Source organism: Macaca fascicularis, chromosome 5 (genome assembly GCF_037993035.2).
Source record: "Macaca fascicularis isolate 582-1 chromosome 5, T2T-MFA8v1.1".
Classification (NCBI taxonomy): Eukaryota; Metazoa; Chordata; class Mammalia; order Primates; family Cercopithecidae; genus Macaca; species Macaca fascicularis.
The window spans coordinates 87,819,318-87,842,929 of NC_088379.1; positions in this window are offsets into that span (position 1 = coordinate 87,819,318).

Sequence of the window (23,612 nt, forward strand, 5' to 3'; positions counted from 1 at the left end):
GTAACTCTGTGAGATGAATTAACAGAACTCTAAGCAGTTTCTCGGAAAGTTTCTTTCCAGATTTCATCTGAGGATATTTCCTTTTTCACCATAGCCCTCTATGGGCTTCCAAATATCACTTTTCCAATTCCACAAGAACTGTCTTAGCGAAAGGTTTCTTGAGGAGAAATCTGTAACTCTGTGAGATGATATCACAGAACACAAAGAAGTTTCTCAGAAAGCTTCTTTCTCTTTGTTATCGGAGGATATTTCCTTTGGCCCTACAGTATTCAAAGGGATCCGAAATATCTGTTCTCAGATTCCTCAGAAATAAGGCTAGTAAAGAGATCCACGAAATACAGATGTAACTCTGTGAGATGAATTAACAGAACACTAAGCAGTTTCTCAGAAAGCTTCTTTCCAGTTTTCATCTGAGGATATTTCCTTTTTCACCATAGCCCTCTATGGGCTTCCAAATATCACTTGGCCAATTCCACAAGAACTGTCTTAGCGAAAGGATTCTTGAGGGGAAAGCTGTAACTCTGAGAGATGATTTTACAGAACACAAAGAAGTTTCTCAGAAAGCTTCTTTCTCATTGTTGTCGGAGGATATTTCCTTTGGCCCTATAGTCTTCAAAGGGATCCGAAATATCTGTTCTCAGATTCCACAGAAATAAGGCTAGCAAAGATATCCACGAAATACAGATGTAACTCTGTGAGTGGAAGTCACAGAACACTAAGCGGTTTCTCAGAAAGCTTCTTTCCAGATTTCACCAGAGGATATTTCCTTTTTCACCAAAGACCTCTAAGGGCTTCCAAATATCACTTTGCCAATTACACAAGAACTGTCTTAGCGAAAGGCTTCTTGAGGGGAAAGCTGTAACTCTGTGAGATGATTTCACAGAACACAAAGAAGTTTCTCAGAGAGCTTCTTCCTCTTTGTTATCGGAGGATATTTCCTTTGGCCCTATAGTCTTCAAAAGGATCCGAAATATCTTTTCTCAGATTCCACAGAAATAAGGCTAGCAAAGATATCCACGAAATACCGATGTAACTCTGTGAGTGGAAGTCACAGAACACTAAGCGGTGTCTCAGAAATCTTCTTTCCATATTTCATCTGAGGATATTTCCTTTTTCACCGTAGCCCTCTATGGGCTTCCAAATATCACTTTGCCAATTCCACAAGAACTGTCTTAGCGAAAGGCTTCTTGAGGGGAAAACTGTAACTCTGTGAGGTGATTTCACAGAACACAAAGAAGTTTCTCAGAGAGCTTCTTTCTCTTTGTTATCGGAGGATATTTCCTTTGGCCCTATAGTCTTCAAAGGGATCTGAAATATCTGTTCTCAGATTCCACAGTAATAAGGCTAGCAAAGGGATCCACGAAAGACAGATGTAACTCTGTGAGTGGAAGTCACAGAACACTTACCGGTTTCACAGAACGCTTCTTTGCAGATTTCATCTGAGGATATTTCCTTTTTCACCATAGCCCTCTATGGGCTTCCAAATATCACCTTGCCAATTCCACAAGAACTGTCTTAGCGAAAGGCTTCTTGAGGGGAAAGCTGTAACTCTGTGAGATGATTTCAGAGAACACAAAGAAGTTTCTCAGAAAGACTCTTTCTCTTTGTTATCGGAGGATATTTCCTTTGGCCCTATAGTCTTCAAGGGATCCGAAATATCTGTTCTCAGATTCCACAGAAATAAGGCTAGCAAAGAGATCCACGAAAGACAGATGTAACTCTGTGAGGTGAATTAACAGAACACTAAGCAGTTTCTCAGAAAGCTTCTTTCCAGATTTCATCTGAGGATATTTCCTTTTTCACCATAGCCCTCTACGGGCATCCAAATATCACTTTGGCAATTCCATAAGAACTGTCTTAGCGAAAGGCTTCTTGAGGGAAAAGCTGTAACTCTGTGAGATGATTTCACAGAACGCAAAGAAGTTTCTCAGAAAGCTTCTTTCTCATTGTTATCGGAGGATTTTTCCTTTGGCCCTAGAGTCTTCAAAGGGATCCGAAATATCTGTTCTCAGGTTCCACAGAAATAAGGCTAGCAAAGAGATCCACGAAATACAGATGTAACTCTGTGAGATGAATTAACAGAACACTAAGCAGTTTCTCAGAAAGCTTCTTTCCAGTTTTCATCTGAGGATATTTCCTTTTTCACCATAGACCTCTATGGGCTTCCAAATATCACTTTGCCAATTCCACAAGAACTGTCTTAGCGAAAGGATTCTTGAGGGGAAAGCTCTAACTCTGAGAGATGATTTTACAGAACACAAAGAAGTTTCTCAGAAAGCTTCTTTCTCTTTGTTGTCGGAGGATATTTCCTTTGGCCCTATAGTCTTCAAAGGGATCCGAAATATCTGTTCTCAGATTCCACAGAAATAAGGCTAGCAAAGATATCCACGAAATACAGATGTAACTCTGTGAGTGGAAGTCACAGAACACTAAGCGGTTTCTCAGAAAGCTTCTTTCCAGATTTCATCAGAGGATATTTCCTTTTTCACCATAGACCTCTAAGGGCTTCCAAATATCACTTTGCCAACTACACAAGAACTGTCTTAGCGAAAGGCTTCTTGAGGGGAAAGCTGTAACTCTGTGAGATGATTTCACAGAACACAAAGAAGTTTCTCAGAGAGCTTCTTCCTCTTTGTTATCGGAGGATATTTCCTTTGGCCCTATAGTCTTCAAAAGGATCCGAAATATCTTTTCTCAGATTCCACAGAAATAAGGCTAGCAAAGATATCCACGAAATACCGATGTAACTCTGTGAGTGGAAGTCACAGAACACTAAGCGGTGTCTCAGAAATCTTCTTTATATATTTCATCTGAGGATATTTCCTTTTTCACCATAGCCCTCTATGGGCTTCCAAATATCACTTTGCCAATTCCACAAGAACTGTCTTAGCGAAAGGCTTCTTGAGGGGAAAGCTGTAACTCTGTGAGATGATTTCAGAGAACACAAAGAAGTTTCTCAGAAAGACTCTTTCTCTTTGTTATCGGAGGATATTTCCTTTGGCCTATAGTCTTCAAGGGATCCGAAATATCTGTTCTCAGATTCCACAGAAATAAGGCTAGCAAAGAGATACACGAAATACAGATGTAACTCTGTGAGGTGAATTAACAGAACACTAAGCAGTTTCTCAGAAAGCTTCTTTCCAGATTTCATCTGAGGATATTTCCTTTTTCACCATAGCCCTCTACGGGCATCCAAATATCACTTTGGCAATTCCACAAGAACTGTCTTAGCGAAAGCCTTCTTGAGGGAAAAGCTGTAACTCTGTGAGATGATTTCACAGAACGCAAAGAAGTTTCTCAGAAAGCTTCTTTCTCTTTGTTATCGGAGGATTTTTCCTTTGGCCCTAGAGTCTTCAAAGGGATCCGAAATATCTGTTCTCAGATTCCACAGAAATAAGGCTAGCAAAGAGATCCACGAAATACAGATGTAACTCTGTGAGATGAATTAACAGAACACTAAGCAGTTTCTCAGAAAGCTTCTTTCCAGATTTCATCTAAGGATATTTCTTTTTCACCATAGCCCTCTATGGGCTTGCAAATATCACTTTGCCAATTCCACAAGAACTGTCTTATCGAAAGGTCTTGAGGGGAAAGCTGTAACTCTGTGAGATGATTTCACAGGACACAAAGAAGTTTCTCAGAAAGCTTCTTTCTCTTTGTTGTCAGAGGATATTTCCTTTGGCCCCATAGTCTTCAAAGGGATCCGAAATATCTGTTCTCAGATTCCACAGAAATAAGGCTAGCAAAGAGATCCACGAAATACAGATATAACTCTGTGAGTGAAAGTCACAGAACACTAAGCGGTTTCTCAGAAAGCTTCTTTCCAGATTTCAACTGAGGATATTTCCTTTTTCACCATAGCCCTCTATGGGCTTCCAAATATCACTTTGCCAATTCCACAAGAACTGTCTTAGCGAAAGACTTCTTGAGGGGAAAGCTGTTACTCTGTGAGATGATTTCACAGAACACAAAGACGTTTCTCAGAAAGCTTCTTTCTCTTTGTTATCGGAGGAATTTTCCTTTGGCCCTATAGTCTTCAAAGGGATCCGAAATATCTGTTCTCAGATTCCACAGAAATAAGGCTAGCAAAGAGATCCACGAAATACAGATGTAAATATGTGAGATGAATTAACAGAACACTAAGCAGTTTCTCAGAAAGCTTCTTTAAAGATTTCATCTGAGGATATTTCCTTTTTCACCATAGCCCTCTATGGGCTTCCAAATATCACTTTTCCAATTCCACAAGAACTATCTTAGCGAAAGGCTTCTTGAGGGGAAAGCTGTAACTCTGTGAGATGATTTCACAGAACACAAAGAAGTTTCTCAGAAAGCTTCTTTCTCTTTGTTATCCTAGGAATTTTCCTTTGGCCCAATAGTCTTCAAAGGGATCAAAATATCTGTTCTCAGATTCCACAGAAATAAGGCTTGCATAGAGATCCACGAAATACAGATGTAACTCTGTGAGATGAATTAACAGAACACTAAGCAGTTTCTCAGAAAGCTTCTTTCCAGATTTCATCTGAGGATATTTCCTTTTTCACCATAGCCCTCTATGGGCTTCCAAATATCACTTTGCCAATTCCACAAGAACTGTCTTAGCGAAAGGCTTCTTGAAGGGAAAGCTGTAACTCTGTGAGATGATTTTAGAGAACACAAAGAAGTTTCTCAGAAAGCTTCTTTCTCTTTGTTATCGGAGGACATTCCCTTTGGCCCTATAGTCGTCAAAGGGATCCTAATTATCTGTTCTCAGATTTCACAGAAATAAGGCTAGCAAAGAGATCCACGAAATACAGATGTAACTCTGTGAGATGAATTAACAGAACACTAAGCAGCTTCTCAGAAAGTTTCTTTCCAGATTTCATCTGAGGATATTTCCTTTTTCACCATTGCCCTCTATGGGCTTCCAATATCACATTGAAAATTCCACAAGAACTGTCTTAGCGAAAGGCTTCTTGAGGAGAAAGCTGTAACTCTGTGAGATGATTTCACAGAACACAAAGAAGTTTCTCAGAAAGCTTCTTTCTCTTTGTTATCCGAGGAATTTTCCTTTGGCCCTATAGTCTTCAAACGGATCAAAATATCTGTTCTCAGATTCCACAGAAATAAGGCTAGCAAAGATATCCACGAAATACAGATGTAACTCTGTGAGATGAATTAAGAGAACACTAAGCAGTTTCTCAGAAAGCTTCTTTCCAGATTTCATCTGAGGATATTTCCTTTTTCACCATAGCCCTCTATGGGCTTCCAAATATCACTTTGCCAATTCCACAAGAACTGTCTTAGCGAAAGGCTTCTTGAGGGGAAAGCTGTAACTCTGTGAGATGATTTCACAGAACACAAAGAAGTTTCTCAGAAAGCTTCTTTCTCTTTGTTATCGGAGGATATTTCCTTTGGCCCTATAGTCTTCAAAGGGATCCGAAATATCTGTTCTCAGATTCCACAGAAATAAGGCAAGCAAAGAGATCCACGAAATACAGATGTAACTCTGTGAGTGAAAGTCACAGAACACTAAGCGGTTTCTCAGAAAGCTTCTTTCCAGATTTCATCTGAGGATATTTCCTTTTTCACCATAGCCCTCTATGGGCTTCCAAATATCACTTTGCCAATTCCACAAGAACTGTCTTAGCGAAAGGCTTCTTGAGGGGAAAGCTGTAACTTTGTGAGATGATTTCACAGGACACAAAGAAGTTTCTCAGAAAGCTTCTTTCTCTTTGTTGTCAGAGGATTATTCCTTTGACCCTATAGTCTTCAAAGGGATCCGAAATATCTGTTCTCAGATTCCACAGAAATAAGGCTAGCAAAGAGATCGACGAAATACAGATGTAACTGTGTGAGATGAATTAACAGAACACTAAGCAGTTTCTCAGAAAGCTTATTTAAAAATTTCATCTGAGGATATTTCCTTTTTCACCATAGCCCTCTATGGGCTTCCAAATATCACTTTGCCAATTCCACAAGAACTGTCTTAGCTAAAGGCTTCTTGAGGGGAAAGCTGTAACTCTGTGAGATGATTTCACAGAACACAAAGAAGGTTCTCAGAGAGCCTCTTTCTCTTTGTTATCGGAGGATATTTCCTTTGTCCCTATAGTCTTCAAAGGGATCCGAAATATATGTTCTCAGATTTCACTGTAATAAGGCTAGCAAAGAGATCCAAGAAAGACAGATGTAACTCTGTGAGTGGAAGTCACAGAACACTAAGCGGTTTCTCAGAACGCTTCTTTGCAGATTTCATCTGAGGATATTTCCTTTTACACCATAGCCCTCTACGGGCTTCCAAATATCACTTTGCCAATTCCACAAGAACTGTCTTAGCGAAAGGCTTCTTGAGGGGAAAGCTGTAACTCTGTGAGATGATTTCACAGAACACAAAGAAGTTTCTCAGAAAGCTTCTTTCTCTTTGTTATCGGAGGATATTTCCTTTGGCCCTAAAGTCTTCAAGGGATCCGAAATATCTGTTCTCAGATTCCACAGAAATAAGGCTAGCAAAGAGATCCACGAAAGACAGTTGTAACTCTGTGAGGTGAATTAACAGAACACTAAGCAGTTTCTCAGAAAGCTTCTTTCCAGATTTCATCTGAGGATATTTCCTTTTTCACCTTAGCCCTCTATGGGCTTGCAAATATCACTTTGCCAATTCCACAAAAACTCTCTTAGCGAAAAGCTTCTTGAGGGAAAAGCTGTAACTCTGTGAGATGATTTCACAGAACACAAAGAAGTTTCTCAGAAAGCTTCTTTCTCTTTGTTATCGGAGGAATTTTCCTTTGGCCCTATAGTCTTCAAAGGGATCCGAAATATCTGTTCTCAGATTCCACAGAAATAAGGCTAGCAAAGAGATCCACGAAATACAGATGAAACTCTGTGAGATGAATTAACAGAACACTAAGCAGTTTCTCAGAAAGCTTCTTTCCAGATTTCATCTGAGGATATTTCCTTTTTCACCATAGCCCTCTATGGGCTTCCAAATATCACTTTGCCAATTCCACAAGAACTGTCTTAGCGAAAGGCTTCTTGAGGGGAAAGCTGTAACTCTGTGAGATGATTTCACAGAACACAAAGAAGTTTCTCAGAAAGCTTCTTTCTCTTTGTTATCTGAGGATTTTTCCTTTGGCCCTATAGTCTTCAAAGGGATCAAAATATCTTTTCTCAGATACCACAGAAATAAGGCTAGCAAAGAGATCCACGAAATACAGATGTAACTCTGTGAGATGAATTAACAGAACACTAAGCAGTTTCTCAGAAATCTTCTTTCCAGATTTCATCTGAGGATATTTCCTTTTTCACCATAGCCCTCTATGGGCTTCCAAATATCACTTTGCCAATTCCACAAGAACTGTCTTAGCGAAAGCCTTCTTGAGGGGAAAGCTGTAACTCTGAGACATGATTTTACAGAACACAAAGAAGTTTCTCAGAAAGCTTCTTTCTCTTTGTTGTCGGAGGATATTTCCTTTGGCCCTATAGTCTTCAAAGGGATCCGAAAAATCTGTTCTCAGATTCCACAGAAATAAGGCTAGCAAAGATATCCACGAAATACAGATGTAAGTCTGTGAGTGGAAGTCACAGAACACTAAGCGGTTTCTCAGAAAGCTTCTTTCCAGATTTCATCTGAGGATATTTCCTTTTTCACCATAGCCCTCTAAGGGCTTCCAAATATCACTTGGCCAATTACAAAAGAACTGTCTTATCGAAAGGCTTCTTGAGGGGAAAGCTGTAACTCTGTGAGATGATTTCACAGAACACATAGAAGTTTCTCAGAGAGCTTCTTTCTCTTTGTTATCGGAGGATATTTCCTTTGGCCTTATAGTCTTCAAAGGGATCCGAAATATCTGTTCTCAGATTCCACAGAAATAAGCCTAGCAAAGAGATCCACGAAATACAGATGTAACTCTGTGAGATGAATTAACAGAACACTAAGCAGTTTCTCAGAAAGCTTCTTTCCAGATTTCATCTGAGGATATTTCCTTTTTCACCATAGCCCTCAAGGGGCTTCCAAATATCACTTTGCCAATTCCACAAGAACTGTCTTAGCCAAAGGATTCTTGAGGGGAAAGCTGTTACGCTGTGAGATGATTTCACAGAACACAAAGAAGTTTCTCAGAAAGCTTCTTTCTCTTTGTTATCCGAGGAATTTTCCTTTGGCCCTATAGTCTTCAAACGGATCAAAATATCTGTTCTCAGATTCCACAGAAAAAGGCTAGCAAAGAGATCCACGAAATACAGATGTAAATCTGTGAGATGAATTAACAGAACACTAAGCAGTTTCTCAGAAAGCTTCTTTAAAGATTTCATCTGAGGATATTTCCTTTTTCACCATAGCCCTCTATGGGCTTCCAAATATCACTTTGCCAATTCCACAAGAACTGTCTTAGCGAAAGGCTTCTTGAGGGGAAAGCTGTAACTCTGTGAGATGATTTCACAGAACACAAAGAATTTTCTCAGAAAGCTTCTTTCTCTTTGTTATCCGAGGAATTTTCCTTTGGCCCTATAGTCTTCAAACGGATCAAAATATCTGTTCTCAGATTCCACAAAAATAAGGCTAGCAAAGAGATCCACGAAATACAGATGGAACTCTGTGAGTGGAAGTCACAGAACACTAAGCGGTTTCTCAGAAAGCTTCTTTCCAGATTTCATCTGAGGATATTTCCTTTTTCACCATAGCCCTCTATGGGCTTCCAAATATCACTTTGCCAATTCCACAAGAACTGTCTTAGCGAAAGGCTTCTTGAGGGAAAAGCTGTAACTCTGTGAGATGATTTCACAGAACACAAAGAAGTTTCTCAGAAAGCTTCTTTCTCTTTGTTATCGGAGGATATTTCCTTTGGCCCTATAGTCTTCAAAGGGATACGAAATATCTATTCTCAGATTCCACAGAAATAAGGCTAGTAAAGAGATCCACGAAATACAGATGTAACTCTGTGAGATGAATTAACAGAACACTAAGCAGTTTCTCAGAAAGCTTCTTTAAAGATATCATCCGAGGATATTTCCTTTTTCACCATAGCCCTCTATGGGCTTCCAAATATCACTTTGCCAATTCCACAAGAACTGTCTTAGCGAAAGGCTTCTTGAGGGGAAAGCTGTAACTCTGTGGGATGATTTCACAGAACACAAAGAAGTTTCTCAGAAAGCTTCTTTCTCTTTGTTATCCGAGGAATTTTCCTTTGGCCCTATAGTCTTCAAAGGGATCAAAATATCTATTTTCAGATTCCACAGAAATAAGGCTAGGAAAGAGATCCACGAAATACAGCTGTAACTCTGTGAGATGAATTAATAGAACACTTAGCAGTTTCTAAGAAAGCTTCTTTCCAGATTTCATCTGAGGATATTTCCTTTTTCACCATAGACCTCTATGGGCTTCCAAATATCACTTTGCCAATTCCACAAGAACTGTCTTAGCGAAAGGCTTCTTGAGGGGAAAGCTGTAACTCTGTGAGATGATTTCACAGAACACAAAGAAGTTTCTCAGAAAGCTTCTTTCTCTTTGTTATCGGAGGATATTTCCTTTGGCCCTATAGTCTTCAAAGGGATCCGAAATATCTGTTCTCAGATTCCACAGAAATAAGGCTAGCAAAGAGATCCACGAAAGACAGATGTAACTCTGTGAGTGGAAGTCACAGAACACTAAGCGGTGTCTCAGAAAGCTTCTTTCCAGATTTCATCTAAGGATATTTCCTTTTTCACCATAGCCCTCTATGGGCTTCCAAATATCACTTTGCCAATTCCACAAGTACTGTGTTAGTGAAAGGCTTCTAGAGGGGAAAGCTGTAACTCTGTGAGATGATTTCACAGAACACAAAGAAGTTTCTCAGAGAGCTTCTTTCTCTTTGTTATCGGAGGATATTTCCTTTGGCCCTATAGTCTTCAAAGGGATCCGAAATATCTGTTCTCAGATTCCACAGAAATAAGGCTAGCAAAGAGATCCACGAAAGACAGATGTAACTCTGTGAGATGAATTAACAGAACACTAAGCAGATTCTCAGAAAGCTTCTTTCCAGATTTCATCTGAGGATATTTCTTTTTTCACCATAGCCCTCTATGGGCTTCCAAATATCACTTTGCCAATTCCACAAGAACTGTCTTAGCGAAAGGCTTCTTAAGGGGAAAGCTGTAACTCTGTGAGATGATTTCACAGAACACAAAAGAAGTTTCTCAGAAAGCTTCTTTCTCTTTGTTATCGGAGGATTTTTCCTTTGGCCCTATAGTCTTCAAAGGGATCCGAAATATCTGTTCTCAGATTCCACAGAAATAAGGCTAGCAAAGAGATCCACGAAATACAGTTGTAACTCTGTGAGATGAATTAACAGAACACTAAGCAGTTTCTCAGAAAGCTTCTTTCCAGATTTCATCTGAGGATATTTCCTTTTTCACCATAGCCCTCTAAGGGCTTCCAAATATCACTTTGCCAATTCCACAAGAACTGTCTTAGCGAAAGGCTTCTTGAGGGAAAAGATGTAACTCAGAGAGATGATTTTAGAGAACACAAAGAAGTTTCTCAGAAAGCTTCTTTCTCTTTGTTGTCGGAGGATATTTCCTTTGGCCCTATAGTCTTCAAAGGGATCCGAAATATCTGTTCTCAGATTCCACAGAAATAAGGCTAGCAAGGAGATCCACGAAATACAGATGTAACTCTGTGAGTGGAAGTCACAGAACACTAAGCGGTTTCTCAGAAAGCTTCTTTCCAGATTTCATCTGAGGATATTTCTTTTTCACCATAGCCCTCTATGGGCTTCCAAATATCACTTTGCCAATTCCACAAGAACTGTCTTAGCGAAAGGCTTCTTTAGGGGAAAGCTGTAACTCAGAGGGAGATGATTTTAGAGAACACAAAGAAGTTTCTCAGAAAGCTTCTTTCTCTTTGTTGTCGGAGGATATTTCCTTTGGCCCTATAGTCTTCAAAGGGATCCGAAATATCTGTTCTCAGATTCCACAGAAATAAGGCTAGCAAGGAGATCCACGAAATACAGATGTAACTCTGTGACTGGAAGTCACAGAACACTAAGCGGTTTCTCAGAAAGCTTCTTTCCAGATTTCATCTGAGGATATTTCCTTTTTCACCATAGCCCTCTATGGGCTTCCATATATCTCTTGGCCAATTCCACAAGAACTGTCTTAGCGAAAGGCTTCTTGAGGGGAAAGCTGAAACTCAGTGAGATGATTTAACAGAACACAAAGAAGTTTCTCAGAAAGCTTCTTTCTCTTTGTTTTGGGAGGATATTTCCTTTGGCCCTATAGTCTTCAAAAGGATCCGAAATATCTGTTCTCAGATTCCACAGAAATAAGGCTAGCAAAGAGACCCACGAAATACAGATGTAACTCTGTGAGATGAATTAACAGAACACTAAGCAGTTTCTCAGAAAGCTTCTTTCCAGATTTCATCTGAGGATATTTCCTTTTTCACCATAGCCCTCTATGGGCTTCCAAATATCACTTTGCCAATTCCACAAGAACTGTCTTAGCGAAAGGCTTCTTGAGGGGAAAGCTGTAACTCTGTGAGATGATTTCACAGAACACAAAGAAGTTTCTCAGAAACCTTCTTTCTCTTTGTTGTCGGAGGACATTTCCTTTGGCCCTATAGTCTTCAAAGGGATCCGAAATATCTGTTCTCAGATTCCACAGAAATAAGGCTAGCAAAGAGATCCACGAAAGACAGTTGTAACTCTGTGAGGTGAATTAACAGAACACTAAGCAGTTTCTCAGAAAGCTTCTTTCCAGATTTCATCTGAGGATATTTCCTTTTTCACCATAGCCCTCTATGGGCTTGCAAATATCACTTTGCCAATTCCACAAGAACTGTCTTAGCGAAAAGCTTCTTGAGGGAAAAGCTGTAACTCTGTGAGATGATTTCACAGAACACAAAGAAGTTTCTCAGAAAGCTTCTTTCTCTTTGTTATCGGAGGATATTTCCTTTGGCCCTATAGTCTTCAAAGGGATCCGAAATATCTGTTCTCAGATTCCACAGAAATAAGGCTAGCAAAGAGATCCACGAAATACAGATGAAACTCTGTGAGATGAATTAACAGAACACTAAGCAGTTTCTCAGAAAGCTTCTTTCCAGATTTCATCTGAGGATATTTCCTTTTTCACCATAGCCCTCTATGGGCTTCCAAATATCACATTGCCAATTCCACAAGAACTGTCTTAGCGAAAGGCTTCTTGAGGGGAAAGCTGTAACTCTGTGAGATGATTTCACAGAACACAAAGAAGTTTCTCAGAAAGCTTCTTTCTCTTTGTTATCTGAGGATTTTTCCTTTGGCCCTATAGTCTTCAAAGGGATCAAAATATCTTTTCTCAGATACCACAGAAATAAGGCTAGCAAAGAGATCCACGAAATACAGATGTAACTCTGTGAGATGAATTAACAGAACACTAAGCAGTTTCTCAGAAATCTTCTTTCCAGATTTCATCTGAGGATATTTCCTTTTTCACCATAGCCCTCTATGGGCTTCCAAATATCACTTTGCCAATTCCACAAGAACTGTCTTAGCGAAAGCCTTCTTGAGGGGAAAGCTGTAACTCTGAGACATGATTTTACAGAACACAAAGAAGTTTCTCAGAAAGCTTCTTTCTCTTTGTTGTCGGAGGATATTTCCTTTGGCCCTATAGTCTTCAAAGGGATCCGAAAAATCTGTTCTCAGATTCCACAGAAATAAGGCTAGCAAAGATATCCACGAAATACAGATGTAAGTCTGTGAGTGGAAGTCACAGAACACTAAGCGGTTTCTCAGAAAGCTTCTTTCCAGATTTCATCTGAGGATATTTCCTTTTTCACCATAGCCCTCTAAGGGCTTCCAAATATCACTTTGCCAATTACAAAAGAACTGTCTTAGCGAAAGGCTTCTTGAGGGGAAAGCTGTAACTCTGTGAGATGATTTCACAGAACACATAGAAGTTTCTCAGAGAGCTTCTTTCTCTTTGTTATCGGAGGATATTTCCTTTGGCCTTATATTCTTCAAAGGGATCCGAAATATCTGTTCTCAGATTCCACAGAAATAAGGCTAGCAAAGAGATCCAAGAAATACAGATGTAACTCTGTGAGATGAATTAACAGAACACTAAGCAGTTTCTCAGAAAGCTTCTTTCCAGATTTCATCTGAGGATATTTGCTTTTTCACCATAGCCCTCAAGGGGCTTCCAAATATCACTTTGCCAATTCCACAAGAACTGTCTTAGCCAAAGGATTCTTGAGGGGAAAGCTGTTACGCTGTGAGATGATTCCACAGAACACAAAGAAGTTTCTCAGAAAGCTTCTTTCTCTTTGTTATCCGAGGAATTTTCCTTTGGCCCTATAGTCTTCAAACGGATCAAAATATCTGTTCTCAGATTCCACAGAAAAAGGCTAGCAAAGAGATCCACGAAATACAGATGTAAATCTGTGAGATGAATTAACAGAACACTAAGCAGTTTCTCAGAAAGCTTCTTTAAAGATTTCATCTGAGGATATTTCCTTTTTCACCATAGCCCTCTATGGGCTTCCAAATATCACTTTCCCAATTCCACAAGAACTGTCTTAGCGAAAGGCTTCTTGAGGGGAAAGCTGTAACTCTGTGAGATGATTTCACAGAACACAAAGAAGTTTCTCAGAAAGCTTCTTTCTCTTTGTTATCCGAGGAATTTTCCTTTGGCCCTATAGTCTTCAAACGGATCAAAATATCTGTTCTCAGATTCCACAAAAATAAGGCTAGCAAAGAGATCCACGAAATACAGATGTAACTCTGTGAGTGGAAGTCACAGAACACTAAGCGGTTTCTCAGAAAGCTTCTTTCCAGATTTCATCTGAGGATATTTCCTTTTTCACCATAGCCCTCTATGGGCTTCCAAATATCACTTTGCCAATTCCACAAGAACTGTCTTAGCGAAAGCCTTCTTGAGGGAAAAGCTGTAACTCTGTGAGATGATTTCTCAGAACACAAAGAAGTTTCTCAGAAAGCTTCTTTCTCTTTGTTATCGGAGGATATTTCCTTTGGCCCTATAGTCTTCAAAGGGATATGACATATCTATTCTCAGATTCCACAGAAATAAGGCTAGTAAAGAGATCCACGAAATACAGATGTAACTCTGTGAGATGAATTAACAGAACACTAAGCAGTTTCTCAGAAAGCTTCTTTAAAGATATCATCCGAGGATATTTCCTTTTTCACCATAGCCCTCTATGGGCTTCCAAATATCACTTTGCCAATTCCACAAGAACTGTCTTAGCGAAAGGCTTCTTGAGGGGAAAGCTGTAACTCTGTGGGATGATTTCACAGAACACAAAGAAGTTTCTCAGAAAGCTTCTTTCTCTTTGTTATCCGAGGAATTTTCCTTTGGCCCTATAGTCTTCAAAGGGATCAAAATATCTATTTTCAGATTCCACAGAAATAAGGCTAGGAAAGAGATCCACGAAATACAGCTGTAACTCTGTGAGATGAATTAATAGAACACTTAGCAGTTTCTAAGAAAGCTTCTTTCCAGATTTCATCTGAGGATATTTCCTTTTTCACCATAGTCCTCTATGGGCTTCCAAATATCACTTTGCCAATTCCACAAGAACTGTCTTAGCGAAAGGCTTCTTGAGGGGAAAGCTGTAACTCTGTGAGATGATTTCACAGAACCCAAAGAAGTTTCTCAGAAAGCTTCTTTCTCTTTGTTATCGGAGGATATTTCCTTTGGCCCTATAGTCTTCAAAGGGATCCGAAATATCTGTTCTCAGATTCCACAGAAATAAGGCTAATAAAGAGATCCACGAAATACAGATGTAACTCTGTGAGATGAATTAACAAAACACTAAGCAGTTTCTCAGAAAGCTTCTTTCCAGATTTCATCTGAGGATATTTCCTTTTTCACAATAGCCCTCTATGGGCTTCCAAATATCACTTTGCCAATTCCACAAGAACTGTCTTAGCGAAAGGCTTCTTGAGGGGAAAGCTGTAACTCTGAGAGATGATTTTACAGAACCCAAAGAAGTTTCTCAGAAAGCTTCTTTCTCTTTGTTGTCGGAGGAGAATTCCTTTGGCCCTATAGTCTTCAAAGGGATCCGAAATATCTGTTCTCAGATTCCACAGAAATAAGGCTAGCAAAGAGATCCACGAAAGACAGATGTAACTCTGTGAGTGGAAGTCACAGAACACTAAGCGGTGTCTCAGAAAGCTTCTTTCCAGATTTCATCTAAGGATATTTCCTTTTTCACCATAGCCCTCTATGGGCTTCCAAATATCACTTTGCCAATTCCACAAGTACTGTGTTAGTGAAAGGCTTCTTGAGGGGAAAGCTGTAACTCTGTGAGATGATTTCACAGAACACCAAGAAGTTTCTCAGAGAGCTTCTTTCTCTTTGTTATCGGAGGATATTTCCTTTGGCCCTATAGTCTTCAAAGGGATCCGAAATATCTGTTCTCAGATTCCACAGAAATAAGGCTAGCAAGGAGATCCACGAAAGACAGATGTAACTCTGTGAGATGAATTAACAGAACACTAAGCAGATTCTCAGAAAGCTTCTTTCCAGATTTCATCTGAGGATATTTCTTTTTTCACCATAGCCCTCTATGGGCTTCCAAATATCACTTTGCCAATTCCACAGGAACTGTCTTAGCGAAAGGCTTCTTAAGGGGAAAGCTGTAACTCTGTGAGATGATTTCACAGAACACAAAAGAAGTTTCTCAGAAAGCTTCTTTCTCTTTGTTATCGGAGGATTTTTCCTTTGGCGCTATAGTCTTCAAAGGGATCCGAAATATCTGTTCTCAGATTCCACAGAAATAAGGCTAGCAAAGAGATCCACGAAATACAGTTGTAACTCTGTGAGATGAATTAACAGAACACTAAGCAGTTTCTCAGAATGCTTCTTTCCAGATTTCATCTGAGGATATTTCCTTTTTCACCATAGCCCTCTAAGGGCTTCCAAATATCACTTTGCCAATTCCACAAGAACTGTCTTAGCGAAAGGCTTCTTGAGGGAAAAGATGTAACTCAGAGAGATGATTTTAGAGAACACAAAGAAGTTTCTCAGAAAGCTTCTTTCTCTTTGTTGTCGGAGGATATTTCCTTTGGCCCTATAGTCTTCAAAGGGATCCGAAATATCTGTTCTCAGATTCCACAGAAATAAGGCTAGCAAGGAGATCCACGAAATACAGATGTAACTCTGTGAGTGGAAGTCACAGAACACTAAGCGGTTTCTCAGAAAGCTTCTTTCCAGATTTCATCTGAGGATATTTCTTTTTCACCATAGCCCTCTATGGGCTTCCAAATATCACTTTGCCAATTCCACAAGAACTGTCTTAGCGAAAGGCTTCTTGAGGGGAAAGCTGTAACTCAGAGGGAGATGATTTTAGAGAACACAAAGAAGTTTCTCAGAAAGCTTCTTTCTCTTTGTTGTCGGAGGATATTTCCTTTGGCCCTATAGTCTTCAAAGGGATCCGAAATATCTGTTCTCAGATTCCACAGAAATAAGGCTAGCAAGGAGATCCACGAAATACAGATGTAACTCTGTGACTGGAAGTCACAGAACACTAAGCGGTTTCTCAGAAAGCTTCTTTCCAGATTTCATCTGAGGATATTTCCTTTTTCACCATAGCCCTCTATGGGCTTCCATATATCTCTTGGCCAATTCCACAAGAACTGTCTTAGCGAAAGGCTTCTTGAGGGGAAAGCTGTAACTCAGAGAGATGATTTAACAGAACACAAAGAAGTTTCTCAGAAAGCTTCTTTCTCTTTGTTTTGGGAGGATATTTCCTTTGGCCCTATAGTCTTCAAAAGGATCCGAAATATCTGTTCTCAGATTCCACAGAAATAAGGCTAGCAAAGAGACCCACGAAATACAGATGTAACTCTGTGAGATGAATTAACAGAACACTAAGCAGTTTCTCAGAAAGCTTCTTTCCAGATTTCATCTGAGGATATTTCCTTTTACACCAAAACCCTCTATGGGCTTCCAAATATCACTTTGCCAATTCCACAAGAACTGTCTTAGCGAAAGGCTTCTTGAGGGGAAAGCTGTAACTCTGTGAGATGATTTCACAGAACACAAAGAAGTTTCTCAGAAACCTTCTTTCTCTTTGTTGTCGGAGGACATTTCCTTTGGCCCTATAGTCTTCAAAGGGATCCGAAATATCTGTTCTCAGATTCCACAGATATAAGGCTAGCAAAGAGATCCAGGAAATACAGATGTACCTCTGTGAGTGGAAGTCACAGAACACTAAGCGGTTTCTCAGAAAGCTTCTTTCCAGATATCATCTGAGGATATTTCCTTTTTCACCATAGCCCTCTATGGGCTTCCAAATATCACTTTGCCAATTCCACAAGAACTGTCTTAGCGAAAGGCTTCTGGAGGGGAAAGCTGTAACTCAGAGAGATGATTTTACAGAACACAAAGAATTTTCTCAGAAAGCTTCTTTCTCTTTGTTGTCGGAGGATATTTCCTTTGGACCTATAGTCTTCAAAGGGATCCGAAATATCTGTTCTCAGATTCCACAGAACTAAGGCTAGCAAAGATATCGACGAAATACAGATGTAACTCTGTGAGTGGAAGTTACAGAACACTAAGCGGTTTCTCAGAAAGCTTCTTTCCAGATTTCATCTGAGGATATTTCCTTTTTCACCATAGCCCTCTATGGGCTTCCAAATATCACTTTGCCAATTCCACAAGAACTGTCATAGCGAAAGGCTTCTTGAGGGGAAAGCTGTAACTCTGTGAGATGATTTCACAGAACACAAAGAAGTTTCTCAGAAAGCTTCTTTCTCTTTGTTATTGGAGGATTTTTGCTTTGGCCCTATCGTCTCCAAAGGGATCCGAAATATCTGTTCTCAGATTCCACAGAAATAAGGCTAGCAAAGAGATCCACGAAAGACAGATGTAACTCTGTGAGTGGAAGTCACAGAACACTAAGCGGTTTCTCAGAAAGCTTCTTTCCAGATTTCATCTGAGGATATTTCCTTTTTCACCATAGCCGTCTATGGGCATCCAAATATCACTTTGCCAATTCCACAAGAACTGTCTTAGCGAAAGGCTTCTGGAGGGGAAAGCTGTAACTCTGTAAGATGATTTCACAGAACACGAAGTAGTTTCTCAGAAAGCTTCTTTCTCTTTGTTATCGGAGGATTTTTCCTTTGGCCCTATAGTCTTCAAAGGGATCCGAAATATCTGTTCTCAGATTCCACAGAAATAAGGCTAGCAAAGAGATCCACGAAATACAGATGTAACACTGTGAGATGAATTAACAGAACACTAAGCAGTTTCTCAGAAAGCTTATTTAAAGATTTCATCTGAGGATATTTCCTTTTTCACAGTAGCCCACTATGGGCTTCCAAATATCACTTTGCCAATTCCACAAGAACTGTCTTAGCGAAAGGCTTCTTGAGGAGAAAGCTGTAACTCTGTGAGATGATTTCACAGAACACAAAGAAGTTTCTCAGAGGGCTTCTTTCTCTTTGTTATCGGAGGATATTTCCTTTGGCCCTATAGTCTTCAAAGGGATCCGAAATATCTGTTCTCAGATTCCACAGAAATAAGGCTAGCAAAGAGATCCACGAAAGACAGATGTAACTCTGTGAGTGGAAGTCACAGAACACTAAGCGGTTTCTCAGAAAGCTTCTTTGCAGATTTCATCTGAGGATATTTCCTTTTTCACCATAGCCCTCTATGGGCTTCCAAATATCACTTTGCCAATTCCACAAGAACTGTGTCAGCGAAAGGCTTCTTGAGGGGAAAGCTGTAACTCTGTGAGATGATTTCACAGAACACAAAAGAAGTTTCTCAGAAAGCTTCTTTCTCTTTGTTATCGGAGGATTTTTCCTTTGGCCCTATAGTCTTCAAAGGGATCCGAAATATCTGTTCTCATATTCCACAGAAATAAGGCTAGCAAAGAGATCCACGAAATACAGATGTAACTCTGTGAGATGAATTAACAGAACACTAAGCAGTTTCTCAGAAAGCTTCTTTCCAGATTTCATCTGAGGATATTTCCTTTTTCACCATAGCCCTCTATGGGCTTCCAAATATCACTTTGCCAATTCCACAAGAACTGTCTTAGCGAAAGGCTTCTTGAGGGGAAAGCTGTAACTCTGTGAGATGATTTCACAGAACACAAAGAAGTTTCTCAGAAACCTTCTTTCTCTTTGTTCTCGGAGGACATTTCCTTTGGCCCTATAGTCTTCAAAGGGATCCGAAAAATCTGTTCTCAGATTCCACACAAATAAGGCTAGCAAAGAGATCCACGAAATACAGATGTAACTCTGTGAGTGGAAGTCACAGAACACTAAGCGGTTTCTCAGAAAGCTTCTTTCCAGATTTCATCTGAGGATATTTCCTTTTTCACCATAGCCCTCTATGGGCTTCCAAATATCAGTTTGCCAATTCCACAAGAACTGTCTTAGCGAAAGGCTTCTTGAGGGGAAAGCTGAAACTCAGTGAGATGATTTAACAGAACACAAAGAAGTTTCTCAGAAAGCTTCTTTCTCTTTGTTTTGGGAGGATATTTCCTTTGGCCCTATAGTCTTCAAAGGGATCCGAAATATCTGTTCTCAGATTCCACAGAAATAAGGCTAGCAAAGAGACCCACGAAAGACAGATGTAACTCTGTGAGATGAATTAACAGAACACTAAGCAGTTTCTCATAAAACTTCTTTCCAGATTTCATCTGAGGATATTTCCTTTTTCACCATAGCCCTCTATGGGCTTCCAAATATCACTTTGCCAATTCCACAAGAACTGTCTTAGCGAAAGGCTTCTTGAGGGGAAAGCTGTAACTCTGTGAGATGATTTCACAGAATACAAAGAAGTTTCTCAAAAACCTTCTTTCTCTTTGTTGTCGGAGGACATTTCCTTTGGCACTATAGTCTTCAAAGGGATCCGAAATATCTGTTCTCAGATTCCACAGATATAAGGCTAGCAAAGAGATCCAGGAAATACAGATGTACCTCTGTGAGTGGAAGTCAAAGAACACTAAGCGGTTTCTCAGAAAGCTTCTTTCCAGATATCATCTGAGGATATTTCCTTTTTCACCATAGCCCTCTATGGGCTTCCAAATATCACTTTGCCAATTCCACAAGAACTGTCTTAGCGAAAGGCTTCTGGAGGGGAAAGCTGTAACTCAGAGAGATGATTTTACAGAAAACAAAGAATTTTCTCAGAAAGCTTCTTTCTCTTTGTTGTCGGAGGATATTTCCTTTGGCCCTATAGTCTTCAAAGGGATCCGAAATATCTGTTCTCAGATTCCACAGAAATAAGGCTAGCAAAGATATCGACGAAATACAGATGTAACTCTGTGAGTGGAAGTTACAGAACACTAAGCGGTTTCTCAGAAAGCTTCTTTCCAGATTTCATCTGAGGATATTTCCTTTTTCACCATAGCCCTCTATGGGCTTCCAAATATCACTTTGCCAATTCCACAAGAACTGTCATAGCGAAAGGCTTCTTGAGGGGAAAGCTGTAACTCTGTGAGATGATTTCACAGAACACAAAGAAGTTTCTCAGAAAGCTTCTTTCTCTTTGTTATTGGAGGATTTTTGCTTTGGCCCTATCGTCTCCAAAGGGATCCGAAATATCTGTTCTCAGATTCCACAGAAATAAGGCTAGCAAAGAGATCCACGAAAGACAGATGTAACTCTGTGAGTGGAAGTCACAGAACACTAAGCGGTTTCTCAGAAAGCTTCTTTCCAGATTTCATCTGAGGATATTTCCTTTTTCACCATAGCCGTCTATGGGCTTCCAAATATCACTTTGCCAATTCCACAAGAACTGTGTTAGCGAAAGGCTTCTGGAGGGGAAAGCTGTAACTCTGTAAGATGATTTCACAGAACACGAAGAAGTTTCTCAGAAAGCTTCTTTCTCTTTGTTATCGGAGGATTTTTCCTTTGGCCCTATAGTCTTCAAAGGGATCCGAAATATCTGTTCTCAGATTCCACAGAAATAAGGCTAGCAAAGAGATACACGAAATACAGATGTAACACTGTGAGATGAATTAACAGAACACTAAGCAGTTTCTCAGAAAGCTTATTTAAAGATTTCATCTGAGGATATTTCCTTTTTCACAGTAGCCCACTATGGGCTTCCAAATATCACTTTGCCAATTCCACAAGAACTGTCTTAGCGAAAGGCTTCTTGAGGAGAAAGCTGTAACTCTGTGAGATTATTTCACAGAACACAAAGAAGTTTCTCAGAGAGCTTCTTTCTCTTTGTTATCGGAGGATATTTCCTTTGGCCCTATAGTCTTCAAAGGGATCCGAAATATCTGTTCTCAGATTCCACAGAAATAAGGCTAGCAAAGAGATCCACGAAAGACAGATGTAACTCTGTGAGTGGAAGTCACAGAACACTAAGCGGTTTCTCAGAAAGCTTCTTTGCAGATTTCATCTGAGGATATTTCCTTTTTCACCATAGCCCTCTATGGGCTTCCAAATATCACTTTGCCAATTCCACAAGAACTGTGTCAGCGAAAGGATTCTTGAGGGGAAAGCTGTAACTCTGTGAGATGATTTCACAGAACACAAAAGAAGTTTCTCAGAAAGCTTCTTTCTCTTTGTTATCGGAGGACATTCCCTTTGGCCCTATAGTCGTCAAAGGGATCCGAAATATCTCTTCTCAGATTTCACAGAAATAAGGCTAGCAAAGAGATCCACGAAATACAGATGTAACTCTGTGAGATGAATTAACAGAACACTAAGCAGCTTCTCAGAAAGTTTCTTTCCAGATTTCATCTGAGGATATTTCCTTTTTCACCATAGCCCTCTATGGGCTTCCAATATCACTTTGAAAATTCCACAAGAACTGTCTTAGCGAAAGGCTTCTTGAGGAGAAAGCTGTAACTCTGTGAGATGATTTCACAGAACACAAAGAAGTTTCTCAGAAAGCTTCTTTCTCTTTGTTATCCGAGGAATTTTCCTTTGGCCCTATAGTCTTCAAAGGGATCAAAATATCTGTTCTCAGATTCCACAGAAATAAGGCTAGCAAAGAGATCCACGAAATACAGATGTAACTCTGTGAGATGAATTAACAGAACACTAAGCAGTTTCTCAGAAAGCTTCTTTCCAGATTTCATCTGAGGATATTTCCTTTTTCACCATAGCCCTCTATGGGCTTCCAAATATCACTTTGCCAATTCCACAAGAACTGTCTTAGCGAAAGGCTTCTTGAGGGGAAAGCTGTAACTCTGTGAGATGATTTCACAGAACACAAAGAAGTTTCTCAGAAAGCTTCTTTCTCTTTGTTATCGGAGGATATTTCCTTTGGCCCTATAGTCTTCAAAGGGATCCGAAATATCTGTTCTGAGATTCCACAGAAATAAGGCTAGCAAAGAGATCCACGAAATACAGATGTAACTCTGTGAGTGAAAGTCACAGAACACTAAGCGGTTTCTCAGAAACTTCTTTCCAGATTTCATCTGAGGATATTTCCTTTTTCACCATAGCCCTCTATGGGCTTCCAAATATCACTTTGCCAATTCCACAAGAACTGTCTTAGCGAAAGGCTTCTTGAGGGGAAAGCTGTAACTTTGTGAGATGATTTCACAGGACACAAAGAAGTTTCTCAGAAAGCTTCTTTCTCTTTGTTGTCAGAGGATTATTCCTTTGGCCCTATAGTCTTCAAAGGGATCCGAAATATCTGTTCTCAGATTCCACAGAAATAAGGCTAGCAAAGAGATCGACGAAATACAGATGTAACTGTGTGAGTTGAATTAACAGAACACTAAGCAGTTTCTCAGAAAGCTTATTTAAAAATTTCATCTGAGGATATTTCCTTTTTCACCATAGCCCTCTATGGGCTTCCAAATATCACTTTGCCAATTCCACAAGAACTGTCTTAGCTAAAGGCTTCTTGAGGGGAAAGCTGTAACTCTGTGAGATGATTTCACAGAACACAAAGAAGGTTCTCAGAGAGCCTGTTTCTCTTTGTTATCGGAGGATATTTCCTTTGTCCCTATAGTCTTCAAAGGGATCCGAAATATATGTTCTCAGATTTCACAGTAATATGGCTAGCAAAGAGATCCAAGAAAGACAGATGTAACTCTGTGAGTGGAAGTCACAGAACACTAAGCGGTTTCTCAGAACGCTTCTTTGCAGATTTCATCTGAGGTTATTTCCTTTTACACCATAGCCCTCTATGGGCTTCCAAATATCACTTTGCCAATTCCACAAGAACTGTCTTAGCGAAAGGCTTCTTGAGGGGAAAGCTGTAACTCTGTGAGATGATTTCACAGAACACAAAGAAGTTTCTCAGAAAGCTTCTTTCTCTTAGTTATCGGAGGATATTTCCTTTGGCCCTATAGTCTTCAAGGGAACCGAAATATCTGTTCTCAGATTCCACAGAAATAAGGCTAGCAAAGAGACCCACGAAATACAGTTGTAACTCTGTGAGGTGAATTAACAGAACACTAAGCAGTTTCTCAGAAAGCTTCTTTCCAGATTTCATCTGAGGATATTTCCTTTTTCACCATAGCCCTCTATGGGCTTGCAAATATCACTTTGCCAATTCCACAAGAACTGTCTTACCGAAAAGCTTCTTGAGGGAAAAGCTGTAACTCTGTGAGATGATTTCACAGAACACAAAGAAGTTTCTCAGAAAGCTTCTTTCTCTTTGTTATCGGAGGATATTTCCTTTGGCCCTATAGTCTTCAAAGGGATCCGAAATATCTGTTCTCAGATTCCACA